Here is a 12,801-nt window from a genome sequence, read left to right as displayed (position 1 = left end):
AAATCATAGATGATTGTAATGTGATTTATCATGCGTAACGGGCTATATTTTTGTATGAAATGACTTATGGATTGCAATTAACACTCAGTTAAAAATCCTCCGCAACCCATTTTTCCCGACGATTGCAAAACCTGAGATATAAAAACAAAAAGGTGCTTACAATCCCTAAAAATTACAGACACTCTTTGGAATTATCTCTATCTACATATGTGCATTGTGTATTTCTGTTTTAGATGTACACATTTTTCTTAAATCAAAACTTCGAGTGTTTCGCTCTCCCTTCTTCCCCATAAACAATAAAGGCAAATTGATCACAGCAAAATGAAAATTTCGTAGTTAATGTTCGGAAAAGGTTTAAAACAATAAAAAAACTAAATGAAGCCATTACTTTTTCCATATTCAAAAAATTGAGCTAACAATCCTAGGTGATTGTAAAGTGATTTGTCATGCGGAACGGGCTATATTTTAGTAAGAAAAGACTTATGGATTTGAAGTCAACACTCAGTTAAAAATCGCCCGCCTCCCCCGTTTCCCGACGATTGCAAAACATTAGATATAAAAACAAAAAAGTGCATACGATCCCTAAAACATACAGACACTCTTTGGAAATATCTCTCTCTACATTTGTGCATTGTGCATTTCCATTTTTTATGTTCACTTTTTTCTTAAATCAGAACTTTGAGTTCTCGCTCCCCCTTCATCCCGTAAACAAAAAAGGCAAAAAAGATCACAAAAAAATAAAAATTTTATAGTTTCTGTGTGGAAAATATTTAAAATAATAACTAATGTAAATAAAAAATATCTATTCACACACCACAAATGAACACAAAAGTTTTGTTATCCAAGTTTTGGAAATTCCGTTAGTCCAACCCTTTTAAGCTTGGAATTTTACATGAGGGAGATTTTTTCTACACATGTTTTAAAAATTGATATGCGTGCTTGAAAAATGTTAAATATTCAAATGACCTATGGATCCAAAGCTTTTAAAGAGAATAACAAACGCTCATTCAATTCTCAAGTGAATGTGCGGTGAGATATTTACCCGAGTTTAACAAGTCATAATTTTGCCCATTTTCAAAAATTTAATCTAACAATCATATATGATTGTAAAGTGATTTATCATGCGTAACGGGCTATATTTTTGTATGAAATGACTTATGGATTGCAATTCAACACTCAGGTAAAAATCCTATGCCACCAATTTTTCCCGACGATTGCAAAACCTGAGATATAAAAACTAAAAAGTGCTTACAATCCTTTAAAATTACAGACACTCTTCTGAATTATCTCTCCCTTCAATTCTGCACTGTGCTTTTCCATTTTAGATGTACACTTTTTTCTTAAATCAAAACTTTGACTTTTCGCTCTCCCTTCATCTCGAAAACAAACAAGGAAAAAAGCTTACAACAAAATGAAAATTTTATAGTTGATGTATGGAAAAAATTTAAAACAATAACAAATATAAATAAATAAAATTTATTCACCCAACACAAATGAACACAAAAGTTTTGTTATCCAATTTTGGGAAATCCCACTAGTTTAACCCTAATAGCTTGGAATTTTGCAAGAAAGAGATTTCATCCACACATGTTTTAAAAATGGATATGCATGTTTGAAAGATGTTAAAGATACAAATGAGCTATGGATGCAAAGATTTTAAAGAGAATATCAAACGCTCATTAAATTCTCAAGTGAACTTGCGGTGGGATATTTACCCGAGTCAAACATGCCATTATTTTGCCCATTTGCAAAAAGCTGACATAATTAATCATAGATGATTGTAATGTGATTTATCATGCGAAATGGGCTATATTTTTGAATGAAATGACTTATGGATAGCAATTCAACACTCAGTTAAAAATCCTCCGCAACCCATTTTTCCCGACGATTGCAAAACCTGAGATATAAAAACGAAAAGGTGCTTACAATCCCTAAAAATTATAGACACTCTTTGGAATTATCTCTCTCTACATATGTGCGTTGTGCATTTCCGTTTTAGATGTACACATTTTTCATAAATCAAAACTTCGAGTTTTTCGCTCTCCCTTCATCCCGTAAACAAAAAAGGCAAATTGATCACAGCAAAATGAAAATTTCATAGTTGATGTACGGAAAAAGTTTAAAACAATAAAAAAATTAAATGAAGAAAATTTATTCACACACCACAAATGAACACAAAAGTTTTGTTATCCAAGTTATGGTAATTCCACTAGTCCAAAACTAATATCTTGGAATTTTACATGAAGGATATTTTTTCTACACATGTTTAAAAAATGGATATGCATGCTAGAAACATGTTAAAGATTCAAATGAGCTATGGATCCAAACCTTTTAAAGAGAATAACAAACGCTCATTAAATTCTCAAGTGAACATGCGGTGGGATATTTGCCCGAGTCAAACAAGCCATTACTTTGCCCACATTCAAAAAGTTGAGCTAACAATCATAGGTGATTGTAAAGTGATTTGTCATGCGGAACGGGCTTTATTTTTGTAAGAAATGACTTATGGATTTGAAGTCAACACTCAGTTAAAAATCGCCCACCTCCCCCATTTCCCGACGATTGCAAAACCTTAGATATAGAAACGAAAAAACTGCATACGATCCCTAAAACATACAGACACTCTTTGGAAATATCTCTCTCTACATTTGTGCATTGTGTATTTCCATTTTAGATGTACACTTTTTTTAAATCAGAACATTAAGTTTTCGCTCCCCCTTCATCCCGTAAACAAAAAAGGCAAAAAAGATCACAAAAAAACAAAAAATTTATAGTTGCTGTGTGGAAAATATTTAAAATAATAACTAATGTAAATAAAAAATATCTATTCACACACCACAAATGAACACAAAAGTTTTGTTGTCCAAGTTTTGGAAATTCCATTAGTCCAACCCTATTAAGTTTGGAATTTTACATGAGGGAGATTTTTTCTACACATGTTTTAAAAATGGATATGCATGCTTGAAACATGTTAAATATTCAAATGACCTATGGATCCAAAGCTTTTAAAGAGAATAACAAACGCTCATAAAATTCTCAAGTGAACGTGCGGTGGGATATTTACCCGAGTCTAACAAGTCATTATTTTTCCCATTTTCAAAAAATTTGATGTAACAATCATAGATGATTGTAAATTGATTTATCATGCGTAATGGGCTATATTTTTTTATGAAATGACATATGGATTGCAATTCAACACTCAGTTAAAAATCCTATGCCACCAATTTTTCCCGACGATTGCAAAACCTGAGATATAAAAACTAAAAAGCGCTTACAATCCTTAATAATTACAGACAGTCTTTGGAAATATTTCTCCCTACAATTGTGCATTGTGCTTTTCCATTTTAGATGTACACTTTTTTCTTAAATCAAAACTTTGACTTTTCGCTCTCCCTTCATCCCGAAAACAAACAAGGCAAAAAGCTTACAACAAAATGAAAATTTTATAGTTGATGTATGGAAAAAATTTAAAAAAATAACAAATATAGATAAAGAAAATTTATTCACCCAACACAAATGAACACAAAAGTTTTTTTATCCATTTTTGGGAAATCCCACTAGTTTAACCCTAATAGCTTGGAATTTTGCAAGAAACAGATTTCATCCACACATGTTTTAAAAATGGATATGCTTGTTTGAAACATGCTAAGGATGCAAATGAGCTATGGATGCAAAGCTTTTAAAGAGAATACCAAACGCTCATTAAATTCTCAAGTGAACTTGCAGTGGGATATTTACCCGAGTCAAGCCTGCCATTATTTTGCCCATTTGCAAAAAGCTGACATAATTAATCAAAGATGATTGTAATGTGATTTATCTTCCGTAACGGGCTATATTTTTGTATGAAATGACTTATGGATTGCAATTCAACACTCAGTTAAACATCCACCGCAACCCATTTTTCTGGATGATTGCAAAACCTGAGATATAAAAACGAATTGGTGCCTACAATCCCTAAAAATTACAGACACTCTTTGGAATTATCTCTCTCTACATATGTGCGTTGTGCATTTCCCTTTTAGATGTACACATTTTTCTTAAATCAAAACTTCGAGTTTTTCGCTCTCCCTTCATCCCGTAAACAAAAAAGGCAAATAGATCACAGCAAAATGAAAATTTCATAGATGATGTACGGAAAAAGTTTAAAACAATAAAAAAAGTAAATGAAGAAAATTTCTTCACACACCACAAATGAACACAAAAGTTTCTTTATCCAAGTTTGGGTAATTCCACTAGTCAAAAATTAATATCTTGGAATTTTACATGAAGGAGATTTTTTCTACACATGTTTTAAAAATGGATATGCTTGGCAGAAACATGTTAAAGATTCAAATGAGCTATGGATCCAAACCTTTTAAAGAGAATAACAAACGCTCATTAAATTCTCAAGTGAACGTGCGGTGGGATATTTGCCCGAGTCAAACAAGCCATTACTTTGCCCGTATTCAAAAAGTTGAGCAAATAATCATAGGTGATTGTAAAGTAATTTGTCATGTGGAACGGGCTATATTTTTGTTAGAAATGACTTATGGATTTGAAGTCAACACTCAGTTAAAAATCGCCCGCCTCCCCCGTTTCCCGACGATTGCAAAACGATAGATATAAAAACAAAAAAACTGCATACGGTCCCAAAAACATACAGACACTCTTTGGAAATATCTCTCTCTACATTTGTGCATTATGCATTTCCATTTTAGATGTACACTTTTTTCTTTAATCAGAACTTTGAGTTTTCGCTCCCCCCTTCATCCCGTAAACAAAAAAGGCAAAAAAGATCAGAACATAATAAAAATTTTATAGTTGTTGTGTGGAAAATATTTAAAATAATAACTAATGTAAATAAAAAATATCTATTCACACACCACAAATGAACACAAAAGTTTTGTTATCCAAGTTTTGGAAATTCCATTAGTCCTACCCTATTAAGCTTGGAATTTTACATGAGGGAGATTTTTTCTACACATGTTTTAAAAATGGATATGCATGCTTGAAACATGTTAAATATTCAAATGAGCTATGGATCCAAAGCTTTTAAAGAGAATAACAAACGCTCATTAAATTCTCAAGTGAACGTGCGGTGGGATAATTACCCGAGCCTATCAAGTCATTATTTTGCCCATTTTCAAAAATTTGATCTAACAATCATAGATGATTGTAAAGTGATTTATCATGCGTAACGGGCTATATTTTTGTATGAAATGACTTATGGATTGCAATTGAACACTCAGTTAAAAATCCTCTGCCACCAATTTTTCCCGACGTTTGCAAAACCTTAGATACAAAAACTAAAAAGAGCTTACAGTCCCTAAAAATTACAGACATTCTTTGGAATTATCTCTCTCTACATATGTGCATTGTGCATTTCCGTTTTAGATGTACACATTTTTCTTAAATCAAAACTTCGAGTTTTTCGCTCTCCCTTCATCCCGTAAACAAAAAAGGCAAATAGATCACAGCAAAATGAAAATTTCATAGTTGATGTACGGAAAAAGTTTAAAACAATAGAAAAAGTAAATGAAGAAAATTTCTTCACACACCACAAATGAACACAAAAGTTTTTTTATCCAAGTTTGGGTAATTCCACTAGTCAAAAATTAATATCTTGGAATTTTACATGATGGAGATTTTTTCTACACATGTTTTAAAAATGGATATGCATGCCAGAAACATGTTAAAGATTCAAATGAGCTATGGATCCAAACCTTTTAAAGAGAATAACAAATGCTCATTAAATTCTCAAGTAAACGTGCGGTGGCATATTTGCCCGAGTCAAACAAGCCATTATTTTGCCCTTATTCAAAAAGTTGAGCTAGCAATCATAGGTGATTGCAAAGTGATTTGTCATGCGTAACGGGCTATATTTTTTTAAGAAATGACTTATGGATTTGAAGTCAACACTCAGTTAAAAATCGCCCGCATCCCCCGTTTCCCGACGATTGCAAAACCTTAGATATAAAAACGAAAAAAGTGCATACGATCCCTAAAACATACAGACACTCTTTGGAAATATCTCTCTCTATATTTTTGAATTGTGCATTTCCATTTTAGATGTACACTTTTTTATTTAATCAGAACTTTAGGTTTTGGCTCCCCCTTCTTCCCGTAAACAAAAAAAGAAAAAACATCACAACAAAATAAAAATTTTATAGTTGATGTGTGGAAAATATTTAAAATAATAACTAACGTAATTAAAAAATATCTATTCACACACCACAAATGAACACAAAAGTTTTGTTATCCAAGTTTGGGAAATTCCATTAGTCCAACCCTATTAAGCTTGGAATTTTACATGAAGGAGATTTTTTCTACACATGTTTTAAAAATGGATATGCATGCTTGAAACATGTTAAAGATTCAAATGACCTATGGATCCAAAGCTTTTAAGGAGAATAACAAACGCTCATTAAATTGTCAAGTGAACGTGCGGTGGGATATTTACCCGAGTCTAACAAGTCATTATTTTGCCCTTTTTAAAAAATTTGATCTAACAATCATAGATGATTGTAAAGTGATTTATCATGCGTAACGGGCTATATTTTTGTATGAAATGACTTATGGATTACAATTCAATACTCTGTTAAAAATCCTCTGCGACCAATTTTTCCCGACGATTGCAAAACCTGAGATATGAAAACTAAAAAGAGCTTACAATCCCTACAAATTACAGACACTCTTTGGAATTATCTCTCCCTACAATTGTGCATTGTGCTTTTCCATTTTAGATTTACACTTTATTCTTAAATCAAAACTTTGACTTTTCGCTCTCCCTTCATCCCGAAAACAAATAAGGCAAAAAGCTTCCAACAAAATGAAAATTTTATAGTTGATGTACGGAAAAAATTTAAAATAATAACAAATAAAATAAAGAAAATTTATTCACCCAACACAAATGAACACGAAAGTTTTGTTATCCAATTTTGGGAAATTCCACTAGTTTAACCCTAATAGCATGGAATTTTGCAAGAAAGAGATTTCCTCCACACATGTTTTATAAATGGATATGCATGTTTGAAACATGTTAAAGATGCAAATGAGCTATGGATGCAAAGCTTTTAAAGAGAATAACAAACGCTCAATAAATTCTCAAGTGAACTTGCGGTGGGATATTTACCCGAGTCAAACATGCCATTATTTTGCTGATTTGCAAAAAGCTGATATAATTAATCATAGATGATTGTAATGTGATTTATCATGCGTAACGGGCTATATTTTTGTATGAAATGACTTATGGATTGCAATTCAACACTAAGTTAAAAATCCTCCCCAACCCATTTTTCCCGACGATTGCAAAAATAAAAACGAAAAGGTGCTTACAATCCCTAAAAATTACAGACAATCTTTGGAATTATCTCTCTCTACATATGCGCATTGTGCATTTCCATTTTAGATGTACACATTTTTCTTAAATCAAAACTTCGAGTTTTTCGCTCTCCCTTCATCCCGTAAAAAAAAAAGGCAAATAGATCACAGCAAAATGAAAATTTCATAGTTGATGTACGGAAAAAGTTTAAAATAATAAAAAAAGTAAATGAAGAAAATTTATTCACCCACCAAAAATGAACACAAAAGTTTTGTTATCCATGTTTGGGAAATTGCACTAGTTAAAAACTAATATCTTGGAATTTTACATGAAGGAGATTTTTTCTACACATGTTTTAAAAATGATATGCACGCCAGAAACATGTTAAAGATTCAAATGACCTTTGGATCCAAAGCTTTTAAAGAGAATAACAAACGCCCATTAAATTTTCAAGTGAATGTGCGGTGGGATATTTGCCCGAATCAAACAAGCCATTATTTTTCCCATATTCAAAAAGTTGAGCTAACATTCATAGGTTATTGTAAAGTTATTTGTCATGGGTAACGGGCTATATTTTTTGAAAGAAATGACTTACGGATTTGAAGTCAACACTCAGTTAAAAATAGCCCTCCTCCCCGTTTCCCGACTATTGCAAAACCTTAGTTATAAAAATGAAAGAGTGCATACGATCCCTAAAACATACAGACACTCTTTGGAAATATCTCTCTCTACATTTGTGCATTGTGCATTTCCATTTTAGATGTACCCTTTTTTCTTAAATCAGAGCTTTGAGTTTTTGCTCTCCCTTCATCCCGTAAACAAACAAGGCAAAAAAGATCACAACAAAATAAAAAATTTATAGTTGATGTATGGAAAATATTTAAAATAATAACTAATGTAAAAAAAAATATCTATTAACACACCACAAATGAACAAAAAAGGTTTCTTATCCAAGTTTGGGAAATTCCATTAGTCCAACCCTATTAAGCTTGGAATTTTACAGGAAGGAGATTTTTTCTACACATGTTTTAAAAATGGATATGCATAATTGAAACATGTTAAAGATTCAAATGACCTATGGATCCAAAGCTTTTAAAGAGAATAACAAACGCTCATTAAATTCACAAGTGAACGTGCGGTGGGATATTTACCCGAGTTTAACAAGTCCTTATTTTGCCCATTTTCAAAAATTTGGTGTAACAATCATAGATGATTGTAAAGTGATTTATCATGCGTAACGGGCTATATTTTTGTATGAAATGACTTATGGATTGCAATCCATTTTAGATGTACACTTTTTTCTTAAATCAAAACTTTGACTTTTCGCTCTCCCTTCATCCCGAAAACAAACAAGGCAAAAAGCTTACAACAAAATGAAAATTTTATAGTTGATGCAACAAAAAAATTTGAAACAATAACAAATATAAATAAAGAAAATTTATTCACCCAACACAAATGAACATAAAAGTATCGTTATCCAATTTTGGGATATTCCACTAGTTTAACCCTAATGGCTTTGAATTTTGCAAGAAAGAGATTTCGTCCATACATGTTTTAAAAATGGATATGCATGTTTGAAACATGTTAAAGATGCAAATGAGCTATGGATGCAAAGCTTTTAAAGAGAATAACAAAGACTCATTAAATTCTCTAGTGAACTTGCGGTGGGATATTTACCCGAGTCAAACATGCCGTTATTTTGCCCATTTGCAAAAAGCTGACATAATTAATCATAGATGATTGTAATGTGATTTATCATGCATAACGGGAAATTTTTTTTTATGAAATGACTAATTGATTTTAATTCAACACTCAGTTAAAAATCCTTCGCAACCCATTTTTCCCGATGATTGCAAAACCTGAGATATAAAAACGAAAAGGTGCTTACAATCCGTAAAAATTACAAACACTCTTTGGAATTATCTCTCTCGACATATGTGCATTGTGCATTTCCGTTTTAGATGTACGCATTTTTCTTAAATCAAAACTTCGAGTTTTTCGCTCTCCCTTCATCCCGTAAACAAAAAAGGCAAATAGATCACAGCAAAATGCAAATTTCATAGTTGATGTACGGAAAAAGTTTAAAACAATAAAAAAAGTAAATGAAGAAAATTTATTCACACACCACAAATGAACACAAAAGTTTTGTTATCCATGTTTGGGAAATTCCACTAGTCCAAAACTAATATCTTGGAGTTTTACATGAAGGAGATATTTTCTACACAAGTTTTAAAAATGGATATGCATGCTTGAAACATGTTAAAGATTCAAATGACCTATGGATCCAAAGCTTTTAAAGAGAATAACAAACGCTCATTAAATTCTCAAGTGAACGTGCGGTGGGATATTTACCCGAGTCAAACAAGCCATTATTTTGCCCATATTTAAAAAGTTGAGCTAACAATCATAGATGATTTTAAAGTGAATTCTCATGCGTAATGGGCTATATTTTTAGTAAGAAATGACTTATGGATTTGATGTCAACACTCAGTTAAAAATCGCCCGCCTCCCCGTTTCCCGACGATTGCAAAACCTTAGATATAAAAATGAAAGAGTGCATACGATCCCTAAAACATACAGATACTCTTTGGAAATATCTCTCTCTACATTTGGGCATTGTGCATTTCCATTTTAGATGTACCTTTTTTTCTTAAATCAGAACTTTGAGTTTTCGCTCCCCCTACATCCCATAAACAAAAAAGGAAAAAAAGATCACAACAAAATAAAAATTTCATAGTTGATGTGTGAAAAATATTTAAAATAATAACTAATGTAAATAAAAAATATCTATTCAGACACCACGAATGAACACAAAAGTTTTGTTATCCAAGTTTGGGAAATTCCATTAGTCCAACCTAATTAAGTTTGGAATTTTACATGAAGGAGATTTTTTCTACACATGCTTTAAAAATGGATATGCATGCTTGAAACATGTTGAAGATTCAAATGACCTATGGATCCAAAGCTTTTAAAGAGAATAACAAACGCTCATTAAATTGTCAAGTGAACGTGCGGTGGGAAATTTACCCGAGTCTAACAAGTCATTATTTTGCCCATTTTCAAAAATTTGATCTAACAATCATAGATGATTGTAAAGTGATTTATCATGCGTAACGGGCTATATTTTTGTACGAAATGACTTATGTATTGCAATTCAACACTCAGTTAAAAATCATCTGCCACCATTTTTTCCCGACGATTGCAAAACTTGAGATTGAAAAACTAAAAAGAGCTTACAATCCCTAAAAATTACAGACACTCTTTCGAATTATCTCTCCCTACAATTGTGCATTGTGCTTTTCCATTTTAGATGTACACTTTTTTCTTAAATCAAAACTTTAACTTTTCGGCCTCCCTTCATCCCGAAAACAAACAAGGCAAAAAGCTTACAACAAAATGAAAATTTTATAGTTGATGTATGGACAAATTTAAAACAATAACAAATATAAATAAATAAAATTTATTCACCCAACACAAATGAATACAAAAGTTTTGTTATCCAATTTTGGGAAATTCCACTTGTTTAACCCTAATAGCTTGGAATTTTGCAAGAAATAGATTTCCTCCACACATGTTTTAAAAATGGATATGCATGTTCAAAACATGTTAAAGATGCAAATGAGCTATGGATGCAAAGCTTTTAAAGAGAATAACAAACACTCATTAAATTCTCAAATGAACTTGAGGTGGCATATTTACCCGAGTCAAAAATGCCAATATTTTGCCCATTTGCAAAAAACTGACATAATTAATCATAGATGATTGTAATGTGATTTATCATCCGTAACGGGCTATATTTTTTTATGAAAAGACTTATGGATTGCAATTCAACACTCAGTTAAAAATCCTCCGCAACCCATTTTTCCCGACGATTGCAAAACCTGAGATATAAAAACGTAAAGGTGCTTACAACCCCTAAAAATTATAGACACTCTTTGGAATTATCTCTCTCTACATATGTGCATTGTGCATTTCCATTTTAGATGTGCACATTTTTCTTAAATTAAAACTTCGAGTTTTTCGCTCTCCCTTCATCCCGTAAACAAAAAAGGCAAATAGATCACAGCAAAATGAAAATTTCATAGTTGATGTACGAAAAATGTTTATAACAATAAAAAAAGTAAATGAAGAAAATTTATTCACACACCACAAATGAACACAAAAGGTTTGTTATCCAAGTTTGGGAAATTCCACTAGTCCAAAACTAATATCTTGGAATTTTGCATGAAGGAGATTTTTTCTACACATGTTTCAAAAATGGATATGCATGCCAGAAACATGTTAAATATTCAAATGACCTATGGATCCGAAGCTTTTAAAGAGAATAACAAACGTCCATCAAATTCTCAAGTGAACGTGCGCTGGGATATTTGCCCGAATCAAACAAGCCATTATTTTGCTCATATTCAAAAAGTTGAGCTAACAGCCATAGGTGAATGTAAAGTTATTTGTCATGCATAACGGGCTATATTTTTTTAAGAAATGCCTTATGGATTTGAAGTCAACACTCAGTTAAAAATTGCCCGCCTCCCCCGTTTCCCGACGATTGCAAAACCTTAGATATAAAAACGAAAAAGTGCATTCGGTCCCTAAAACATTAAGACACTCTTTGGAAATATCTCTCTCTACATTTGTGCATTGTGCATTTCCATTTTAGATGTACCCTTTTTCATAAATCAGAAATTTGAGTTTTCGCTCCCCCTTCATCCCGTAAACAAAAAAGACAAAAAAGATCACAACAAAATAAAAATTTTGTAGTTGATGTGTGGAAAATATTTAAAATAATAACTAATGTAAATAAAAAATATCTATTCACACACCACAAATGAACACAAAAGTTTTGTTATCCAAGTTTGGGAAATTCTATTAGTCCAACCCTATTAAGCTTGGAATTTTACATGAAGGGATTTTTCTACACATGTTTTAAAAATGGATATGCATGCTTGAAACAAGTTAAAGATTCAAATGACCGATGGATCCAAAGCTTTTAAAGAGAATAACAAACGCTCATTAAATTCCCAAGTGAACGTGCGGTGGGATATTTACCCGAGTCTAACAAGTCATTATTTTGCCCATTTTCAAAAATTTGATCTAACAATCATAGAAGATTGTAAAGTGATTTATCATGCGTAGCGGGCTATATTTTTGTATGAAATGACTTATGGATTGCAATCCAACACTCAGTTAAAAATCTTCTGCCACCAATTTTTCCCGACGATTGTAAAACCTGAGATATAAAAACTAAAAAGAGCTTACAATCCCTAAATATTATAGACACTCTTTGGAATTATCTCTCCCTACAATTGTGCATTGTGCTTTTCCATTTTAGAAGTACACTTTTTTCTTAAATCAAAACTTTGACTTTTCGCTCTCCCTTCATCCCGAAAACAAACAAGGCAAAAAGCGTACAACAAAATGAAAATTTTATAGTTGATGTAAGGAAAAAATTTAAAACAATAACAAATATAAATAAAGAAAATTTATTCACCCAACACAAATGA

Source organism: Aristolochia californica, unplaced genomic scaffold, assembly GCF_029961685.1.
Source record: "Aristolochia californica isolate CCGP_79_NKW_82.1479 unplaced genomic scaffold, dmAriCali1.0.hap1 SCAF_7, whole genome shotgun sequence".
NCBI lineage: Eukaryota > Viridiplantae > Streptophyta > Magnoliopsida > Piperales > Aristolochiaceae > Aristolochia > Aristolochia californica.
This window is presented reverse-complemented; position numbering follows the sequence as displayed.